The sequence below is a fragment of the Piliocolobus tephrosceles genome, chromosome 4 (assembly GCF_002776525.5).
Source record: "Piliocolobus tephrosceles isolate RC106 chromosome 4, ASM277652v3, whole genome shotgun sequence".
NCBI lineage: Eukaryota > Metazoa > Chordata > Mammalia > Primates > Cercopithecidae > Piliocolobus > Piliocolobus tephrosceles.
This window is the reverse complement of record NC_045437.1, coordinates 68,102,637-68,125,735: the sequence shown is the minus strand read 5'-3', so window position 1 is coordinate 68,125,735 and position 23,099 is coordinate 68,102,637. Positions and strand designations below refer to the sequence as shown.

The 23,099-nt window shown below is 35.4% G+C and overlaps 1 long non-coding RNA gene across 1 annotated transcript; it reads left to right on the top strand.

Annotated features, from left to right (window-relative positions):
• The first annotated feature begins 7,043 nt into the window (after positions 1 to 7,043).
• Positions 7,044 to 17,928, top strand: LOC111541560. The gene is made up of 3 exons (XR_002731299.1): positions 7,044 to 7,147; positions 10,940 to 10,995; positions 17,091 to 17,928. It is a non-coding gene; the product is annotated as an uncharacterized LOC111541560 (long non-coding RNA).
• The last annotated feature ends 5,171 nt before the right edge of the window (positions 17,929 to 23,099 follow it).

Genomic DNA, 23,099 nt, shown 5'->3' with positions numbered 1-23,099 from the left:
GTTATCACAGCTTAGCTTAGCCTTCCCTGACTAATATGCTATCATATTATACTACTAGACCTGTGCTGGGAACAAGTATTGCATGTAATTAAGGTCTCAAGGATCGACAGTCATTGCAGGCATCAGTGACTAGCGGCATACATAAGTCTAGATATCACGAATGAGAATCCCTAGGTGACTGCTAAACACAAAGGAATTTGAATGTTTCAGTCCTAATATAAGCTAACATATCTTAGAGGGCTGTTTCCTGATTATTAGGGTTAAGATGGCACAAGCCATACAGAGGCAGACAAAGGGCTGGAAATATGAAGTCCAGTCTAGGGTAACTGCAAATTTGTTCCAGCTTTTCAGTGCTCAAGTGAAGATATATTAAATTCTTGTAAGCAAGACAGGTTTATTACTTTTACAATTTTTATTTCTATTTTATTTTTTCCTAATATTCAGTAAGATGCTTGTGAAAATGTCAGCCAGTCTGTTAGTAGTAGTCAAAAGAGGAGTTTTGTCAACACTTGGAAAAGAACTATAAGGGGAGATTGATACAACCCTAGTGTCAGGTGTCTGGTGATAGTGGTGAGGGCAGTGAGACAATCCCAAGAGGGTACCATTCACAGGAACCGAATTCTTCCGGTGCTGACCTTAGATAGAGGTTCTAGGCATTGACCTGGTTGTTGAAACACAGATGGAATTCCCAAAGATTGAGCTGGGGTTGAGAATTCTAGGCGAAGGATACAGAGTGAGTGGAGAGGCAAGAGCATGACTGCTGGGTAATCATGGGTGAGGTGCCCAGGGAAAATCCTTCTCCTATCCTCTTCTTCCGTGGATACAAAAAGGAAGAACTACCCATCTATCTCTTTCTGATGTGGGGCGTCGAATTGAGTCCTATTTAGCAGGCAACCAGATCACTACTGGGAAATGGCCACTCACATGCCACACTCCTTTCGTGAAGCTGATGCAGAAAGCTACTGCCCTGTCTGCTCCCTGAGCTGCCCTGTCCACTCCAGCATCCACCCTCTCTCTGCTTCCCCCAGTGAGCTAAGGCACACTCATCTCTTTAGCTCCCAGCAGCAAGCTGATGGGGAAGTTTTTGGTTCAATGAAAGGAAAGAGGAGGTTAGGCTTAGGGAGCCAGAGGGCTCTTCACTGAGCATAACAGGCATGATTTTGATTAGGAATGAAATGACTGCGTGTTCCATATACTATATTATTCAGGGAGCTCCTGAAGAGAGGAAGGGGAAGGAGCTGGGCATTCCTTGTTTCTGGTTAGCCACTGTCAAAAACCAACAAAACTCCATGAAAAATTCTTAAACAGTGATGTCAGTTTCTGAATCTAGTAAATAAGGATATTGATGATTTAATCACCTCTTGCAAGAGTGGATAAATGATAAATGATTGAAAATATATGTCATCATTTTGATATATGTATACATTTTTTCTTCAATTTTGAATTAACATGGGTGAGGGCTTGAATCAGATAAGCCTTTCACAATTCTACAAAGTAATGAATCTTATTTTTAGATTTTTTATTTTTCATGGTGTGATAAAAATAACTTGAATATATAATGAAATGTTCTCAGTTTTCTAATTCTTAAATATATCCAAATACTCAAAATAGGGCTCATAGATTCAGATCAGTAATCATATGTCATCCATTTGCATTAAGTAAAGGCTTTTCAAGCAAAAATCCAACTTCTATAACTTCATTCTATTAGTGGTGTACTAGCTTCTGAGATTTTAGGAAAGAGGTGAGCATGAAAATGTAAAAGTGGAACAAATTCCCATTTTTACTCTAAGAGAGCACTAGGCATGGACAAGCCTCCCACTGCTCAGTACATATCTGTGAACAGTAGGATAGAAATGAATACTTTAAAGATGGTCTTCTAGATGAATTCTTTACAGTTCAGCAGTATTACTCTATGTACAAAGCAATCAAGGGGTAAAGAAAGTATCCTTTTCTTTAAAAAAAAAAATGCAATGGATTTTGTATTTTTGGAGACCTCCTTCTAAAGTTTTTTTTTTTTTTTTTTTAATTTTAAATGTCTGAAGATTTTCTTTAGACATTTGAGACTCTCAACTGACGTTTTCCAGGTACTTAGAACTTTATCTTCCTTCAGAGGACAGGGATGCATGATAGTTACACTATTCTTTTCTAATGTCTGCAGTTACTGACTAAATAATTCAATACTTATTAAAAAATACTTTCCCAGTGAATATGTTTCCAGTTAATATATATATTCCAATTAACAATAAAAACTCAAGTCCATAGTATATATAGGCTAGATTTAAAACAATATTTAAATACTATTTAAAATATTAATTCTATTTACTTCTAAAAATGACTTAATTTTATCTCCTTCGAAAAATGAGTTGTGGCAGGTAATATAGCAGATAAAAACATGGTCTTTAAAGTCAGCAAGATGATAGGAAGTTAGGCATTTTAATGTCCCCAAAGTTAAGTTTTGCCATTTGTAAAATCAGAAATAATTCATATTTCAACAGTTTTTAAAATGAGGAATAAGACTTTTTATCAAAGTCATTAATGACTTAAAACTTATACGTCTATAGTCCTCACTTTTCTCAATACCTCGGCAGTGTTTGGTGGAATTCAGCATTCCTTGCTTCTTCCTCTTTAGGTCCTGGGATAGCTTGTGCCTTATTTTGGTTTTCCTGCTGTCTCACTGGCTGCTTACTCTAGCCAACTCCTGTTCTGGGAGAATACCAGCAGTCTCATCAGCTCTTGCAGAACTTCACACGCTAACTCAAGGTTGGCTGTATGTGGATAAGACTTTCATTTCTATCACCAGCCCAGATATTTCTCTTAAATTCCAGAATCATATATCAAACTCCCTGCCTCACGTGTGGATATCTAATAGACATCACAGCCTTAACATGACCAAGTCAGAACTATTGATAAACCCTCTAAGCTTTTTTCATTCCAGTAAATTATTCACCCAGTTGCTCAGACCAATAACTTAGGAGTCATTGTTTTCTTTTCTTTTCCTCTCACCTCATACTTCTGTAAGTTCAGTTAGCTCGACCTCCAAAATATATCTTTGATCTGTCCCTTTCTCACCAATTTTCCTGCTACAATCCTAGTACAAGGCATCCTTGTCACATTCCTGTAAAACTGCAACAGTCTAACTTGTTCTTTTATCTTCACATTTGCTCAGTTGCAGTTCATTTTCTACCTAATGCCTAAGGTGCTCTTAAAGCAGCAGATATCACGTAATACTCTGCATAAAGCCTTGGAGTGATTTACCATTACAAGTAGACTTATACGCAAACTCATCACACGGCTTCTCATGATCCAGCCCCTACCTACCTGACAGACCTCCTCTCCCTGCTTTCTGTCCTTCTGCTTTAGCATTCTGGTATTTGTTCTGTCTTCCAAACATGCTGAGTTTGTTCGTTTTCAGGAGCTTTTACCACATGCTTCAAAGTTGGTTCCCAGATCTGATATGGCTACTTTCTCATTCCTTCAGGTGTTAATTGTAAGGTTGACTTTCAAAGAAAGTCTTAAGTACCCGAATCAAAGCAATTCTCCAACTCACTCTCTACCATGTTATTTTATTTTCTTTGTATAGAGCACTTATCAATACCTGAAACTGTTTGGTAATGTCTTTCTTTATTGCCTGTGTCTCCTACCCCTACCACTATGTTGTAAACATTGTACATTTAAAATTTAGTTTTCCTGAATATTGCTGTAACCAATATTGCCAGCACTACCTTGGCACATTGTAAGGGCACATTGTAAGGGCTGAATAAATGGCTACCGAAGTTGTATTGCTATTTCAGTTTAAGCTCAAACTCTCACTAATGCATTAATTAGTGGATGTTGTCTATTAATAATTTTTACCTTTATAAGTCTGTTTATTTTCAAAAATGAGTGTTACATCTAGATTAAAGTTGGTACTACCTGGAAATATTGGTTAACCTTGACTTAATTAGGAAAGGAAAAGATTTCTAACTATAGGATTGTGTGTTATTTACACGCCATCAGTTACCATCAGTATATATTATTGTAGAGCCACAGAAATGCAAAGATCTTGGAGATCAGCTAGTTCAACCACTTTACATTAAAGGATACAATCTAAGTAGAACCTTATCCCTAAATAAATAGCTTTATTAAATAATTGAAAATAGAATTAATTATATGACTAATTGTTTTTCCCTGCTGTAGGAATAAATCAGGTTTCATTTTTAGTTAATGCCTCTTCCTTGCCCCCTTCTTCCAGGTTCATCTGTTCATTTTTATAAAATATTTGATTAATTTTAGTCATTTGAGGTTTTGGTTCTTGACAGTATTATTGAAAAATTGTGTAGATATATTCCATTGATTATACAATCTTTTATAAAGGCTCAGAATTTACTTTTACTAGGAGTATTGTAGTCCAACTGTGGATCTGATATTTCTCTATAATATCAAAATGCATTAAAATGAACTTTTAATGGGTTAAATATCTTGATTAAAAGTTAACAGAATTATAGTTCAGAATTTACTTTCATAAAGTTTAAGCCACCTTGTTTGCCAAATTGAATTCAGGTAGATTGTGAACCTGGGTTTTTCTTTCGTAATTTGATATGCAATAGTTCTTTCCAGGTATTTAATTGTCTGCACTAGATACTCTGCATCTCTGGGGCCCCTGCAAATACTACAGTCAATTGAGAATCTGGTTATTCATGCCATACTGCTCTTAATCCATCTTATTTTTACATTTGTATCAAACTAAATTAGTAAGTGGACCCATATACTAATATAAATGCAGCTAATGAAACTAAAAATTCATAATATATATATGTATTTCCATTTTAAACATCTATTGAATTTGTCTTTTAAAAGAATTCTCTTTTTAGAAATTGGAATATTCACAATGACAGAGGAAAAAATCAGCTATAGAAAAAAAGTACAAGGGATGTCAAACCAGTGAGAGAAAAAAGATAAAGTTGTTCTTGATTCCCACTTGGATTAACTGTATGAGAATGAAGAATAAACTGTAATGAACATCTGCTACTAGCTCCTAAGATGGTAGGAAAGGGAGAATAAAATAAGAATTGCTGGATCAACTGCTCAGGAATTTGAAACCACAGGATATTGTAGTCCTTTGGGATTCTAAATATTCAGGCATCTGTTAGGTAGCAGATTCAGCTAAACATGGATCATCAAAGGAATTCCAGAGTTATGTTGAGGACAAGTTTATAATCCATAAAGAAGAAAATCAGCCACTGGGGAAGTTATCCTGGAAGAATGTAACTATTTGAAGTAGTTGTGCTACTAAGTAGTTGTTCTTGGAAAAAAGTATTTCCAAAAATTTAACCCCTTCACTTCTTTCCATCCTCACCTTGACAAAAAAGAATGCTAGCTAGCACGGAGGAGGCTGGTTTGAGAAAACCAGTTGGGATATGTAGAAAGAAAATAACATCTATCATTAGGTGCTAATGGACTATCCCAAATAAACTGTAATCTAGGATCATTGCCTTAGTTATTTTCCAGCTACATTTTATAGTCACAAAGGGTAAGTGGTTTCCTTATTCTTCATAAGTGTTTTATTTTCTTAAATTATTCTTTAAATCATAGATTTCTAGAAGCAGAAATTGAAATGAGAAGCCCAGCCTTTCAAGGATGGAATAGTGATTGAAATCTCAAACTATGGACTCATAAAATGGTGTGGAATCTCTCATATGATTCTCACTTTATCATCTCAGTGATGTTAGTAATTCATTCTTTCATTCAACAAATTCTCTTCAAGCACCTACTATGTTAGGTTTTAAGAATACATTACTGAAGAGAAACAGGCAAGAGTTTCTATTACTATGGAAATTTCCTTCTTTCTCATAGGAAAAAGTGATTAGAAGTTTGCAGAGGGAAGGGTCTTCCAGAGAAGGGTGATGATCAGGTTACATCACATCAACCCATCTACCCCCCTCTTCTCTTCCCTTCAAGGGTAGGAGTTCTCTTAGGGAAACACCATTCTGAGGTACTTTTAAACATGTTTATCCATTTTTATTAATTTTTTATTGTATTTAAGGCTGTATGTTTTGATGTACATTATGATCCATGTATCTTAAACCCTCAAATGTATGTTCATATACATTTAGAAGTATATTTTTAAAATTTTTCTTTATGCTCACCTTTTTTTCCCAAATAAGGAGCCAACAATAAAAATGTGAACCTTCACACATTTGATTAAATGGAAAATAATATACAGCTACCTATTTATGTGCCTACTTGTAGGCTTGTGTAATCACTGATTCTTAGTCCCTTCACTGCTGGTAGGTCCATGAATCCAGAGAAGACTTTTGGGGTACATGATGAAGATGCTTTGGTGAAGGATCAGAGGGAAGGCAAAAAGTCAGTTACAAGTCAGCTTCTTTACAAAATACATCATGGATTAGGATTTTGCCCTTTCTCCAGGATTCTTCTCATTAATATTCATCGACCCTGTCTCTCCTCTGTCTCTTTCATATATCCCCTTTGTTTGCTTTGACGAAATTTATCTCCTAATCTGTAGAGTCCTTTGAAAAATTTAGTACCATATTAGAGAAACGTTTTGTATGTTGGAAATCAAAATATGGCTCTGATGAACAGTTGATTTATCTGTAAATGATGCGATTTTCAGTCTTTTAAAGCATTATAGCCTTAGTGTTATTGTCATTTAAGAAACATTCTCTTGGCTCTACGCATTTATCACCACCAGTTGCTAATGTACCAAGTTGAGCAATATTTAGACCCTTTGGTTTTCCTCTCCCCAGTTAGCATTGTTACATCCTGGTCATTTTATTGCTCACTGACAGCTCTATTACCTATTCCTCAAATTAATCAATTTTGATAGTTGGCTGGTTAAGTTTGGTGTGGTAAGGAAGTTTAAAACATTTGCTGACATAGGTTTGGTGGCCTATTTATAATTTTGATAACTCGGAACTTGCAGCAAATTTAGCACAGGTAAAATACATTAAAGCTCTAACCCTTCTGAAAATTCCCAGGGCTTATTTTAACGGGGTAGGCATAGTCTCACTGTATAGCTCAGATGGAGCCTTCATATTTACTTTTACAGCGCACCTCTTTAAGAGAGAACATTCACAATGGAAAACGGCGGCAAGGGTTAGAAGACTTTTAAAAGGAAGCTGTTAGTGCAGCAGTAAAATTTGGCCAGGTAATTTCTTTTTCTCTCTCTCATTAGGTTTCAATCTTCTTTAGTATTATGACTTATCCAAAACAGACTAGCATTGAATCAGAGCTTTCAGTTTTTCAAAAATTATGACATGTTTGTCTAAACTCTATTTTAACTTGCCTAACTGTACTCTGGGCTTGAACCTCAATAATTCTTTTATTAACATTTTCAGAATAAGAACTTCAGAAGTAAATGCTTGAGCTATGTCACTAGTTAGGTCTTCTAAAGATTTATTGAACTTAAAAGTATTGGAATCTCTTTAATAGCTCCATCAGTATAGAAACATGAGCTCTTATGTTTATGTATTTTTCTTTAGAAAAAACTTTTTATTATGAAACTTTCCAAACATAACCCAAAGTAGGAAGTACAATAAACCTCCACGTATGCATTCCCTGGCTTAAACAACCATCAACATTTCGCCATTTATGTTTATGTTTTAACAATAATGATTACTGGATATTAAGAGGAACGATCATGTGCTATTTTTAAAAGTGCTAGTAATAATCCTTAGTTGGTAAAAAACCATGATTTTTGGTAAATTTTATTTTAACAAGTAGAATTTATGAATTACAGTATGCTAACTAGATATGCTATATTTTAAAAATTAGTTACTATTTCTGTATTTTTGTAAAGATCACTGAAAATATTGGTGGAGTTGGAAGTTTTGTTTTCCAAATGTCAGTTGTTCTTTTCTCCATTCCTGGTTCAAAGCCAACATTATCAGAAGTGAGACAAGTTGGCAACTAGCCTAAATACCAGTGGGGATACATCGTTTCTTCTGGACTTATATTCTTAAATAACACCTTAAAAATCTGTAGATAATTAGTGTAGCAATCTTGAAAATATTAATTAAGAAAAGAGCTAATAATTACTATGCTTGAAACTAAAGTGATATAATTAGACTTAAACTGTGAGGTTTTTATTTGAAATTCATTAAAACCTTGAATGACTTAGTTGGCAAAGAGAAATTCTCCATTTCTATTATTAAGTCTTTACTAGTTAATAGTAATATAAACAAGTTCAAATGTCTGTTTACTTATAGATTGTCTTGCCTAATTTCATCTCATTTTAATTATCTGTAGATAAAATGTTTTATTTACAATAATGGAATTTATAGCAGAGCTGGTCACATTTTGACAGAAAGTGAAGAAATTTGATCATGCCAAACAGTAGTATACTTTAGGCATACAGATTTTTTAACTAAAATTTTGAAATATTTTCTACAGGTATACATTAAGCTTTTCCCAAATCATTGTTTATGTACATTAAACAATGCTTTGAATTTCTTCCCTCCCCACCCCTGCTCAAAACAAAGAAACCTGTAATAGTACAGTAGAAAAAGGCAGAAGAACTTTCTCTCTCGAGCTGAATGATGCCAGTTTGAATAGCTTGGTGCTGACAGGCTGGGTGAGAGTTGAGGAGCTTTGATTGCTTACACTACCCTTGTTCTAATGGATGATGATATCCCTGTGAAATACATTGTCCTGGTCTGCCTGCAGAGAACTTAACCGCATCAGTCAGCCTCTCTTGCCTGAACCTATGAGGTCATCGTTATTACTTCATTTTTTATTCCTGCATAATCCAAGCTGAACTTTAGAAGGCTTTCTGCTTTTCCCATCAGAAGTTATTACTCTGAAATACAGAAATAACCTGAGAGATCTTTTATGAAATGCATCCTCTTCTGTTTGTCCTAAGTATGCAGTTGAATCTATGAACTAATTTTCTGGGCAACAGATTCACCAAATCCAAATTAATCTCAGGTGAATCAAATAGCTTCTTTCAATGCAGATACTCATTTGGATAAAAAAGAGACATAATGTTAACAGAACAAGAGTGGTAGCACAGTGGAGAAGGAAGATGGAATTTGGTAAGAATGAAAAAAGACTTTTTTTGAAAGAAAACAATTGCTAAACTAATGAAAGAATGAAAGAGATTGTTAACATCACCAACTCAAGCAAACTATTTGAGAAATAGTAAATTTTATAAAATAAAATTCTAAAAAATGGTTAAGATGGCAAAAGAAAAACTAACCAGGTTGTATATTTTAAATCTATGCAGTTTATCGTTGGCAAACTATACTTCAACAAAGCTGCTTTAAAAAAGAAATAGTGAATTGTGTCATCTTAGGGAAAGGGTAAAGAATATGGGTTTTAAAATTTGATGTGAATATGAACCTCAACACTACCACTTATAATTATAGTATCTTAGATCTTGCTTCCATCTGTGACAGGAGATGACATTTTTTTTTTTTTCTGTGAAATGCTGCATAGTAAATATAGTAAATATGTTAGGCTTTTTGGGCCATGCTGTCTCTTTAGTAACTCTCAACTCTGCCTTTGTGTGTGAAAGCAGCAATAGGCAATAAATGAATAAGCATGCTGTATTTCAATAAAATCTTATTTATGGATACCAAATTTTGACTTTCACATAATATTTATGTGTTACAACTTATTGTGTGAAACGCTTTCCATTATTTAAAAGTAAAACCCAATCTTAGCTTGCCAACAAGAAAAACTCAGTGAAATGGATTTGGCCTTTGGGCCATGGTTTTCTGAAACCTGATTTAAGATAGTGGCTTTCATAGCGGTGCCAATAACACCAGCATTGCCTGTGAAAGCCTTCAAGATACAAATTATTAGGCCTTACCCTAGACTTACTGAAAAATCAGAAACTGTAGAGTGGGGTGCAACAAGGGTTTTAACAAGCTCTCTCTAGTTGATTCTGATGTATGTTAAAGTTTAAGAACCATAGCTCTGTAGACAATGCTACATAGCTGCTTTGAGTTCTTTTAAGAATTAATGAGATAATGAGCTGCTGGTGCCTAGCCTGATGTTTAACCACCTCAGCTGTGCTAAACACCTTTTAGCTGTTTATAATAGCTAAAGTAAATTGGTTAAATTTTGATCAAATTTTCCCTTCTTCTTAAAGCGGTGACTGTGTAAAATAGTTTTTTTGCAAGCATTCCAAAAGGAGTTTGCAAAAGAATGAAAAGTAGATCATTTTAACCTTCTTTTAACTAGATTGATAAAACATGAGAATTAAGAAAAATCAAGTCTCAACAATGTGACAGGAAATGAGTTTCCTGGAAAACAATCTCTTTAATGCTAACACTTCCTTTGGCCTGTTAATAATTAGAAAATAATAGAAATAGAGGTTTTGATGTCATAAATATTATAGCAGAATATGTTCTTGCTAAAAGAGCAAAATAGGAATTTAAATGTATAGAACAAAGGCACCTGCTACTCAGTGTTTCCTGTCTTTCCTTTCTCCATGAATGTGTGGGCACGTGGAATATAACGGGACATGCTCAGTCAGCTTAACAGTCAGCAGCTGATGACCATCCTGAGCCTGCTTCAGATAGGACTGATGTGAATGACAATGGCTGACACGGTATTACCTTGTAAAATAATTTATTTGTGCTTTTGTAGAACTGATGTCGTGGAAGCCTGCTTTCTTATGTATTGATTTACATTTCTTTGACTTTGAGCTTAATACTGAGTGTAAACGTTCTCAAATAGTCACAAGTGAACAGAAAACATAATGAATGTAAGAGCTGACATTTTTTATGAGTATGAACTTCATAGCAAGTCATACCTACCCCAGTGGAGGGAAGAAAGAGAAATTCTACTTTTCTTGCAATTATCTAGATAAACACAAATTGAAAGCTTTTGCTGTGATTTATCTGGATAATTTTGACAACATAGGTTTATTAAAATGCTTCATACAAAGCATTCTGAATTTCATTTTGCTTTTATATTTGTTTATTTCTTGCAGATGCTCCCAAAATGTCTTGGATAACAGCTGACCTTGTAATGTCCTCATCATGATCAGTGAGTCTGCAAAAGCGGATGAAATTTTTCTGTAAATTCAAGTGAGCTAGAAGTTAAAAAAAAAAAAAAAAAAAAAAAAAAAAGCTCGTACAAGTCCTCAGTATTAGAAGAGTTTTGTTAAAAGTTTTCCATGTTTTGGTATTTTAATAAAAACCACATGTTATGAGGCTTATTTCTCAGTTGTATTCATTCCAATTGCCATTTTTGTGACAAACTTAGTAAACAAAGTTCAGATATTTTTTTCACATTTTTTTCATCATTTTAGCCAGGAATCACAAGAAGTGCAACAAGAATGATATCACAGCATGCCTTTTTGTAGCACATTAATGCATTTTTGACAGCTGAATATTTCTGATGAAGAGAATATTTAGATTTCATTTTTATATCTTATACAACATCTGGAACTTTAGAATATTTCTTTATTCAGTAAGCTATTTGTTGTGTCTGCAAAAAAAGCCCTGATAGAAACTTATGAAAATGATTGTCAAGACTTTGCTTGGATCAGAGTGAAGATTAAATAGTAATAACCATCAAGCAGTACAACATAGGCTTTAACCTGAAATATAAACAATACAATAAAGATGCTTCCTCCTTTCATATCTGCAAATTTCCTATGGTCATGCATAACTTTAATAACTAAATTAAATGCCTTGAACTCTACTGTGGGAAGCCCTGAATCCTCCCCATTATCTGTGGATTTTCTGGCATGCACAAGCTTCTGTGCATGTGCACCTATGTACTGATGCTCACTCCAAGCTACCACCATTTGTTCTGTGGGTGCTCCCTGCCTGGACTGGCCCAGTGCACAGTGCTACCCCTCTCATTTCACTCAAGCAAAGAACCATAAACTGGGGTTCATATGAGTGGCAGCTTTTTATTATGGATTTGTGAGTTGCAGAAAGTAGTTAGGGATCAGAAAACACTTCAGCGTTAACGTCAGGTACAGATATGTTCCAAGTAATTTGTCAACACCCCCCCTCTGTAAGGAGTTTTTCCTCTCTGGGTGTACTTGTCGGCTCCAGCCTCCAGCTACATGCATGCCAGAAGCCCTCCTGCATTTTTTCCTAGCTCTTCCTTGCAACTCCCCTTTCTTCTCAATACTGGGTCCCTCTCTTAGGTTGCCTGTAGCAAAGGCAAATTCTTCTCCTTTTAATAATAAACAGAGTAACAGTTCAGCACTGTTTTTTTTTTTTTTTTTTTTATCTCATACTACCCATGCAGCCCTGCCCAGGGACCTGACTTTTCTCAACCAAAGGAAACAGCATACACCATTAAGGTATTTTTGTCTAAAAAAAAAAAAATAGTCATCTTTTTAGGGGTAAATTATTTCCCTTCTCTGGAAGACAAACCAACTGTAGTTTTTCCTTCTAGTTGCCATTGCTCTTTTTGTGATGCATAGGGGCATTTCTCTCCAAGGAAGCCTCTGTGCTGTCTTGTAGGCACATTATTTTTTACTCTCTTCAGTACGTTCTCCGCACTGCTGCCAAATGATCTTTCTAAAGGGATAATTTAATCTTGATGTTCTTTTGGTTAAGCTATGAGTAACATCTCACTGGTCTCAGGACAAAGTTTCAAATCCCTAACAGATCTGACAGAGCTCTATGAACACCTGGCCCCCGCCCCACCACCTGCCTTGCACTAGGCTTAACTTGCAGGACTCTCTTTTCTCTCCTTTCTCTCAAGGTGCAGAGACTTTTGACTTCTGGAACAGAGCATGCTCCTTGCTACCACTGGTTCTCTGTGACTGTTATTTCTCTGCCTCAAAGATCCTCCCTGCTCATGTAGTGATGTCTTAGTTATGTTCCAGATCTCAGCTTAAAAGTTTCTTAAGTTTGGGGCTTCTATGTGTCTCTATTGGCATTCTGCACTCTCCTTTGAACATTCATCAGAATCATAATTCATTCATTTTGAAAGCAGGGTATCAGGTTGCTGTGGCAACTCCAGGCAGGGTTGCCAAGCATTGTCTGTGTACCTCTACTTAAGGCTTCTATGACGAAGTTTCCCTTTTCTGTTTTATTTACTGCCTCCCTCTCTCCACTGCCCCTCCAAATTTAGGGTAGCAATGCCTCCCTTCTGTTGACCTATCCATGTTGCTCAAAACTGTCGAGCACTCTTCATCTCCTCTCTACACCTTCATGCTATTCTCTACCTGTTGAGATTCTGATAACATACTCCTAAACTGTTACTATTTTTTTTTCTAAGGTCTTGCATGAGTGCTTAATCATTTGGGTTTTTCTTTTGTCACCATCTTCTTATCCTCATAATCTCTGCTCCAGCCATTCTTGATTATTTTTCTTATGTCTTCCTATGGGCCATGGTCTCTTTTTCTCCTAGGGCCTCACATATGCTGTTTCTACAGTCAGAAAGGAGCAACCCACTCTTACACTGCTACATTCTCCCTTTATCTACCTAAACTCTGCTTATCCTTCAAGCTTTACTTTACATTTCAATTCCTCTGAGAAGTTTGTCCTCACTTTTTGTCTTTCCGACCCCCAGTCTAGGTAGAATAATAGCCCTCAAAGATGTCTACATCCTAATTCCTGGAACCTGTGAATATGTTAGGTTACATGGCCAGGAAGAATTAAGGTTGTATATGGAATTGATGTTGTGAATCAGGTGACCCTGAGATGGAGGACAATTCTGGACTATCTAGGTGGGCCCAGTGTAATCACAAGGGTCCTTATGGGTGAAATAGGGAGACAGGAGGGTCAGTGTCAGAGAAAATTCCACTGGCCGTTGATGGCTTTGAAGACAGGAAGGGACCACAAGTTAAGGAATGCAAGTGGCCTCTAGAAAGAAGCTGGAAAAGACAAGGAAATGGACAGATTCTCCCCTAGAGACTCCAGCAGGAACACAGTCCTACTAAAACTTGATTTTAGCCCTGTGGGACTTATGACTTTTGACCTTCAGAACTCTAATCTAATAAATTTGTGATTTTTTTTTTTTTTTGGCTCAGATTGAGATGCAAAAATGTGTGTTGTTCTATGTGGCAATTTGTTACAGCAGCAGAAACTGTTACTGTATTTTTTTCAGGAGTTTCCATAGTCTACAGTTTTTAATCAGCCTGTATTTTAATTGCCTATCGGTTTATCTGGCCCTTTTAGTAGACTCTGAAGTCCACAGGACAGGACAATCACTGTTTTATTCACTGTCATTTAGCCTGTGCTAACTACAATGCCTGGAAGGTAGTAGGCTTTCAGTAAGTATTTGCTGAGTAAATTAATGGCAGATACAGAATTCAAACATGGCATCTTTGATACATTCCAGCAGCAGTAGCTCTTTGGCTCTGAAGTAGATACTACTTGAATTTTTTTTTTCTCTTGGAAATCTGCCTAAGATCATCTGAAATCAGATATAGCTTAGTCAACTTTAGTTATTTGAGAAAATTTTTCCAAATAATATTGATCCACTGTGTTATGACACCTTGGTTTTCATCTGGACAGAAACACATCATAAATGAATTTATTGGGTCCCCTTAACTTCTTCAAGCAGGAGAATGGCACATTTCTCATTGGCCATTAAGATCAGTTCCATGTGTTTCCATGACACATTGTTCAGAAATGGCCAGAGCAGCTGAGTAGTGCAAGGAATGGCTGCCTATGGGTAGGATATTGTGTTTCAGATCCCCAGTTGTTCACTCTTTCTGGGGCAAACAGTCTCATTTGAAGGTTATTTTCTCAGGTGAAATAGACACAGTTTCATCTGTTCCAGCCACTTACACAGAAAGACAGGAACGTCCTAGGATTCCTAGAGCAAATGCCATGGCAAAGGGTGTTCAGGGACTCCGCTAGCCTAGACTTTTTATTCTTTTCTTTTTAGTATTTCTCTCTGATGAACAATTTGATGGGTGAATATCAAAAGCTATTGGAATTTAGTACATTATCACTCTCGATGCCTTATATTTTTAAGATCCAATGAAAGAAAGGAAGAAAAAATACCTCTTAATTGACTCTTTTTTATCTTTGCCAAATACAGTAACTCTTATCAACTAAAATCTCTAAGAAATTAAAGCTGATTAGGGAACATTAGGAATGCTGTCAATGGATGTTTTAAAGTCAGGGAAAAAGTTTCAGCAGTCATTAAGCCCTCAGGGGAGGAAAGATGTATTCTAGGAAATCATAACAATTGAAATGTATTTCTATTATTTTTTCTGAAGACTCTTCAAGCACTTACACTGAATTCCAGAATGCTTCAACTTCCAACTGATAGAGTATTAAACACTGTGAAGAATGTTAGTGTGGGAGACAGAGAAAGAACAGCATTTTAAATTTTTGTCCAGTCAACTAGTTGTTTTGCAGAAAATAATTTTGATAATGTTTATATGACCTTGAACATTTACACATATTTCATGGGGAGCTTAGAAGTAAACATTTTGATATAATATTGGGAATTAAGGTTTAATAAAAGGGGAATTTATTTCCTTCAAAAAGAGCCTAATTACAGAAAATTAGGAGATTCAAAAAGTAGTCAATGGAACAACTTTTGAATCATGGGAAGCTTCACCAGATAGTTCTCTACTTCAGTTTCTGCAAAGATGGTTTTGTGAGAGGAAGCAAAGAGGCTGGGCTGCTTACTGAAGTGTGAAAGCCAAAGCATTAAACAGGCTACTTTAACTCATCTCAGGCCGTCCTGAATTCATCTGGAGTGTGGGTAGGAACCTAAAATCTGGCTTCAGAGCAAAACCCACGTGGCAAGATTATCAGAAAGAAAATTTCTTTCCATATATCAGCAACATAAGATCAGTAAGGTGAAAGATTTTGCAAAATAGTATGGGAAGCAAAACAGAGGAAAATAAGAATAAAAGTGAGCCATCTCAAAACTGGTTTTTATGTAAGAAGTGAAAAGGCAAATAAATCCCCTTGAAAAATATATCATATATCTACCATAATCTACCCTCCCTTGAATCAGGCTGTCTAGGGATTGATGAACATATACCAAAATACATCCAGCCTTCCCAATGTCCTCATTTCACATTTACCCAACTAACCAGTACTTCTTTGTCTCTTAGTTGTTCTATGGCTGAAAATAGAACTTAGGGTTGATAATGCCCAGATTTCTAGGCTATGAAGCAGTAGCATGTTTGCAGTGTTGGGTATTCCATTTGTGCATAGAATCCCTTCACACTGTCTTCTCTTTCTGTAGTGTCAGAACTGCCTGCCTTCCACAGTGTGTTTGCTGTGTTTTACAGGGTCCAACTAACTCTCTGTGTCATATCACTCTCCCAAGCATTCCCATGTGGAAATACAATGTTGTAATAATGCAGAAACAATTTAACTTTTAGTGCATTTAAAAGCAGATAGCATATATTTGCTTTGATCATGCTAGTATGGTAAAAATGAACAAAATTTGTGTAAGAAGACATGCTGTGTGTAGAAAAGACAAGAAATGCCCAGTTTATATTTTAAGCTCACCAGAATTTACATTTATTATTAAATATGATGCATTATTTTGGAAGCTGATTTTCTTGGAAAATAAAGGCTTGTTTTTGAAAACAGGTAAAGAGTATAAAATAAGCCCAAATTAGAAATATGTAACAAGAAAGTCTACTACAGCAAGAAAAATCTTACACTAAGTTTAATATTATATCTACAAGTAGGCATCTTGTAAAAGAAACTCCTTACTATACGCAGTCGCTATGTTACTAAATATTGGCTGAGTTTGGTGATACTCTATTTATCTGGCCTTTTTGTTGGCCAAGAGAATATTTTTCGAATTAAGAAATTTTCCAGTTAATTAAAGATCATGCTAATGAAGAATGTAAAATTGTTTCCCTTTCCGTCTAACACCACAGACTGTCAGGTATTGGGTTCTTGTCTTTTCTCTTTCATGCTCTGATATCAGAATGATTGTTTTTGACAATAGCCTTTAGAGTGGCATAGTTATTACTTGCTTTTTTGGATTTGTTGTGGGCTGTTTGAATTTTAATTTCCTCTGTTAATAGTGTGCCTTCACGTTAGTACTGCATTTTTTTAACTTACAATTTTGTTATTTTCCTTGGAATGCATATTTTTGGTTTACAGATGGTGTTGGTCACAAAAAAGAAATATAAATTGGTAGAAACTCAGACTTTTTTTTTTTTTTTTTTTTCATGACAGGAGGGGACAAAGAGGCTGAATTCCTATACCAGTCTATCTCCCAAAGACTATTCAAACACTTCATCAATTGTATCTGCACTAACATTAATCAAGACACAAAGGTCAAACCAGTAGAGCTGCTGGCTTATTCTGGGCCTGCAGTCCTATCCTCAAAATTTTGCTTTCTTCTTGTTGAGCTCCTTGAATTTGAGGAAGGCCAAGTGTGAGAGAGGATGGTGAAGAAAGGGTAAAAGTTGCTTGTAGCTGGGCATGGGAAACTTCAATGCCACCACAGAGAAAAGTCTCTACCAGCTCAGGAGCTGGGAGAGGGCCCTGGTGGAGGAGAATTTGCATAAGGAAATTAGCAGCTCTGTAGTACACTTGTAGCACGTGACAGGAAAAATTTGTCATTGGCTATTTATGAATTAAATCTTAATAAAATCCCTAGGTCTTCCCTAACCAAGTGCAAATGTCTTAAGAGGTTACCTATAATTTTGAACATCCTTTCAGCACATTTTCTGCATAGTTAATGTGTGCAGTTGTGTCTAGGCACAGGACAGATTTACTTCTGTATCAATATTTGAGGCATTGTATATGGTACAGAGACCCCATTAGTCAGTGAAATTATGGCCTATTCAAGGAGATGAAAGTTTAGTGAGAATCTTAACTAGGAAGACAACAATGTTACTCTTTCAAAGAAATAATTTAAATGACTTTGAAGAGAAAATAAGATTTTTTTTTAATGGAAAGTTTATTTTCCAAACTACAAGACAGTTAAATAGTTAGCATATCTCTTAAACCCTAAATTTTAATTTAGCACTCAGTGATGTCACTGATAGTCTCTAGCTATTAATAAATGCAGTTCATCTTCTCGTGTGTCAGTTTTCTCATTTTAAAAATTAATTATAATGATAAAACTATCTTTTAAGTGATTTTTTTTCTTTTTTTTTTTTTTTCTGAGACAGAGTCTCCCTCTGCTCCCTCTGTCACCCAGGCTGGAATGCAATGGTGTGATCTTGGCTCACTGCAACCTCTACCTTCCAGGTTGAAACAATTCTCTTGCCTCAGCCTCCCCAGTAGCTGGGATTGCAGGCGCCTGCCAACACTCCTGGCTAATTTTTGTATTTTTTTGTAGAGACGGAGTTTCACCATGTTGGCCAGGCTGGTCTTGAACTCCTGACTTCAAGTGATCCACCTGCCTTGGCCTCCCAAAGTGCTGGGATTACAGGTGTGAGCTACCATGCCCGGCTCTAAATGATTCATAGCATAATAGTAACACATTTGATGATACATGAACATAGGTAGAGCTAGAGGCAGAAAAAAAAAATGAAATGAAATTATTTCCCTGGCTTTTCCTGGGTTGTAACAAATTCCCAGAACATTTGAACCCTCCACTGAATCTAGGTTTATGATATATAATTGAAGAGTAGACAGACATCTTAGGAACAAAAGTACAAAAAAGAAAGGGGCACATTAACATCCAGAAGGAATTTTCTACCCTGACTCTTATTTTTAGGAACACTTTCTACTCCACCTCCCTGACTTCTGCCTTCCATCTTAAGCCCTAGCTTATCATCAACACTAAGTGTAAGATCAGTTTAGAGACCGGGGAAGTGAAATATAATTTATTCAGCAAAAATTATAGAGATGATTTAAGGAAGGTAAAAGTAATTTCATAATTTGGATTTTGGCCAGCAAATAAAAACTAATATCCAACTCCTTTTCCAACGACTAGGAGTAAGAATCATGATTTCCTATCTCCTGTGAAGTGCAACAATTACAACAATATTGTTGAATATTGAAGTAATTTTCCAGCCTTACAGGAATATGTAAGAGTTTTTTAAAGCAGAAAAAAAAAGACATCTAGAAGCAAGGTCAGACAGGAAAATAACATTTTAAGGCACCACTAAGTAATTTTTGAAACCCCATTTGAAATTTATAAACTGATCATTTAATGGTTTTGGCTTTTATAAATATGATGTGTATTCTTGTTTCTTGAATTCTATAATCAAATGATAAACAATAATATAATATAAATAGCAGCAGATAATTTTGGACATGATCATCAAATGAAGTTTTCTAACTGAAAAATTGAAGTGGATGCAAATATACAAAGGAAATTTATGCATGATTTTAGACTAAAGAACAATCCATCTGACCAAAAGACATCTTATTATTTGTAATAGATGACTTCAATTGCAATCAAATGACAAATGTATATATATGTATATATACATTTGATCGTCATTTGATATCATATGCATATATAATATATACTATCCAAATATATTTGATTTAAAGAAAACTATCATAAAAACTATGGTTAGAATTCACTTTAGTAACTAAGTACAATGATTACACAGCAGCTATAAGTCAAATGATTCTATGATTAAGTACACAATTAGATATAAAAATACACTGTGATAGCTAAAGACCTTGAAGTACAATTTTAAATTACATTAACTAGTATATACAGTTGATTTTAATCTATCAAAAATTATTGGAATGTAAATTTCAGTTATATATTACTTAGAGTGGTCTATCAGATCACAAAATGTGACTCTGCAAATTTTAAAAATCACTTGAATTGTAGTTTTTGTGCCTGCATTCTCTCCTTACACTATTTCGAAAATTGCCAAATTAGTTGTCTGTTTAGTAGTAAGTATAATGTGGAGAAAAAGCATATTGCCAAAAGGTATTTAATCAGAATTTATATATGCACCCCTCCATAACACATACCTTGAGGTATTTTCTTGATCATAGTATTAAAATTAAGTATTATGCTCAGTATATACAAAAGCTAAAAAATATGAGAATCATAAACAATAAAGCTCTCATAAGATTGTTATTGATCAAAATATTAAATCATTCTGGCTTTTAATCTGCTGAAAGTACACACTGAAAAACATATTTTCAGCTTCAAAAAATTTGTTAAATCCAGCTTAACATATAATAATCTAATTATAAATGATAAAAATCTGTACCAGTTATTTTTGGTAGAAACTTTATTTTCCAGTGTATATAAGTAACTTTTGTTAATTCACCGTACTTTTAAACTGAATATGTTTAAACAAGCTACTTTTCATCTTAATTTTCAAATTATAATCATGGAATATCTAATAAATCTTAATGCCAGTTATTTCTATCTGAACTAAATTGAGATCTTTATTGACACATGGAAAGGGAGGAGGGTTTCTTTCCTTGCTGAGAATTATATTGTTCTGGTTGTTAGAATTATAGTGTCACTGCTTTGTTCAAAGCTGGTCAGGGCAAGTTTCTGAACTTGGATTTATTACCACGTACTCGTCTTAGGTCTACCACAGCCTCAAAACTTGTGACAGAGACTCTTCAACTTATACCTTAGCAAATTGAAAGGACAGGAACATCAACAGGAACTCTCGGTACAAAGAAGATTTAGGAATATTTATTTGTGCAAGAGAAAATATGCTTTGTGGCTTTGTGCCACTTAAAAGAAGTAGTCTTGCTTTAGGTTTCAATTTTCTCAAATGGAAGAAATAGACAGAATATGTTCCCTGGACTTTATGTTTATATTATGCCAAAGAAAATGAGCCAATGCATCTTAGTGGATAAGCATTAAAATATTCTTGAGCACATTTTTTTTTTCCTGGAATTGATTTTTTCCTCTAATCTTTAAGTCGGTACTTTTTTTTTTTTTAAACTACATTGATGCTTTTCTATTGCGACTTTACCTGTCTCTTCCACCCCCACCTTTCTCTTTCAAAGCATTTTTTCAATCAACATATGAGGTTCTGAAAGAATACTTAGTCTTGGCTTTTCCCTCAACTTGATTCAGCAAAGCTACTGACTTGAACAAAAGCAGTACTGTACCTGCTCCTGGCCGCCAGAAACAATGACGAGCGCCTTGATAAGATTAGATGTAATTTTAAATGCAGTGGGGACAAAGACTCCCTCCCATTCGCCCCACTCTTAACCCCCTACTGTAATTCCACCACAGAGAGCAGTTGAAAAATCCCGGGCCAGAGCCAGACTGCTTGGTAAGCGCCACCTAACAGACATAGAAACATGATCTGCATCATTTTCAGGCCTGGCAGACATTTTGTGCATAAAACAGAGAAGAAAAGAAAAGAAAAAAAAAAAAAAAAAAAAAAAGGCCATCTTTGAAACCAGACACAAGCCAACTTTATACATTCCCAGTTTTATAGTTTCAAGAAAGACTTTAAATTTGAAATAATCAAAGAAAAAAAGAAATTATGTTGAAAACCTATAAAATCAATTTAGTTTTGTTTTTCAGAAGAAATGTTGTCACTATATCTAAGTTAAATTTTGCTATGGATTGTTTTCATCTTTTGGAGTAGGCATAAATGTTTGTGGATTCTTTATTAATCTAAGAAGTTAGGTGCCCAACGTTCTTTTTTTTTTTTAACTGGTGAAAATTTATTTTTTAATTTTGTGAGAGTATCAATGAAATGTCTGTGTGCTTTCCTTTTTCTTCTATTTTTTGGATAAGAAGATGTCTTCACATTTATGTATTTATTTGTTCTCATCACAAAACTTTATTGACTCCTTCATACCTCAATACTGAAATAATAATTTAATCTTGGTCATATTCCATTCTCTCTCTCTTTCTCTATCTACCTATCTATCATAAAAACAAAACACTGATATTTAGATTTTAAGAGAAGAAATTATATTAACAAGGAAAATATATTTGTTTATTTAACTATACAGATATAACTCACTTTGCACACACAAAGGCTTTCATAGCATTATATTGTTTGAATTTGTGTGAAACAAATCATCTAAACTGTGCTGTATAAACTGTTTTTAATCTAAGGTAACTCTTTTATTAGGTGGATAAGAGCTCCTTAATCTATCAGCCCTAAGATGCTTTTTTGGTATCAAATGTTCTTTATAGGGGGCATGACAGCATGCTGAAGAAAAGTCAGATGTTGAAACTGGATAAAGAGTCTTAACCGACCACATTTGAGAGGCTTACTAATCTCTGAACTTCTGATCCCATAGTAGTAGGTGTTTTTGAGTTAATACAAGAGGACAAATCTCTACACTTGCCTAGTTATGGAAATTAGCGGCATTCAGAGCTTACCCATTAACCTGACAAATACACTGCATACGTGTTATTACCCTTATTTCTTGTCATAAAACTTCAGAAAGCTGAGAAAATACCTTTAGGATAGTAATCCCTATTCCAACTCACCCTACATTTATATTGTTTTTTTCCTCTGAGAAATGAGAGAGGCCTACACCATAAGAAATTTCACAAGATTTCAGTTAACTGTATGCCACTAAGCATTACTAAAATGTATTATCCTTGAAAGTAGTGAACTATATTGATTTTTAAATTGTTTTGGTGGGAAAGAAAGTTTTTTTTTCCTTCCTTTCTGCTTGTTTTTGTTTGTCCTTCAACCTGCCATTAGTGTTACCAAATATCTTCAAATATCTTCAGTGCTCTTCTTTCTTTCTTTCTTTCTTTTTTTTTTTTTTTTTTTTTTTGAGACTGGAGTCTCGCTCTGTCGCCCGGACTGGAGTGCAGTGGCCGGATCTCAGCTCACTGCAAGCTCCGCCTCCCCGGTTTACGCCATTCTCCTGCCTCAGCCTCCCGAGTAACTGGGACTACAGGCACCCGCCACCACGCCTGGCTAGTTTTTTTGTATTTTTTTAGTAGAGATTGGGTTTCACCGTTTTAGCCAGGATGGTCTCCATCTCCTGACCTTGTGATCTGCCCGTCTCGGCCTCCCAAAGTGCTGGGATTACAGGCTTGAGCCACCGCGCTCGGCCTCTCTTTTTTCTTCTATCTGTTCTATCTCTTGTTTCTTCTATCTGTTCCTGGAAAGATGTGGATAGGTCCTCCTGACCACCTGTTCCCAGGTTCTCAGCAGCCTCTGGAAGCTTATAGATCCCTAGCGATTTTCCTGAGCAGTTGTCTCTCCCCTCCCTCCCTCCCTTCCTTCTTCCTTCCTTCCTTCCTTCCTTCCTTCCTTCCTTCCTTCCTTCCTTCCTTCCTTCCTTCCTTCCTTCCTTCCTTCCTTC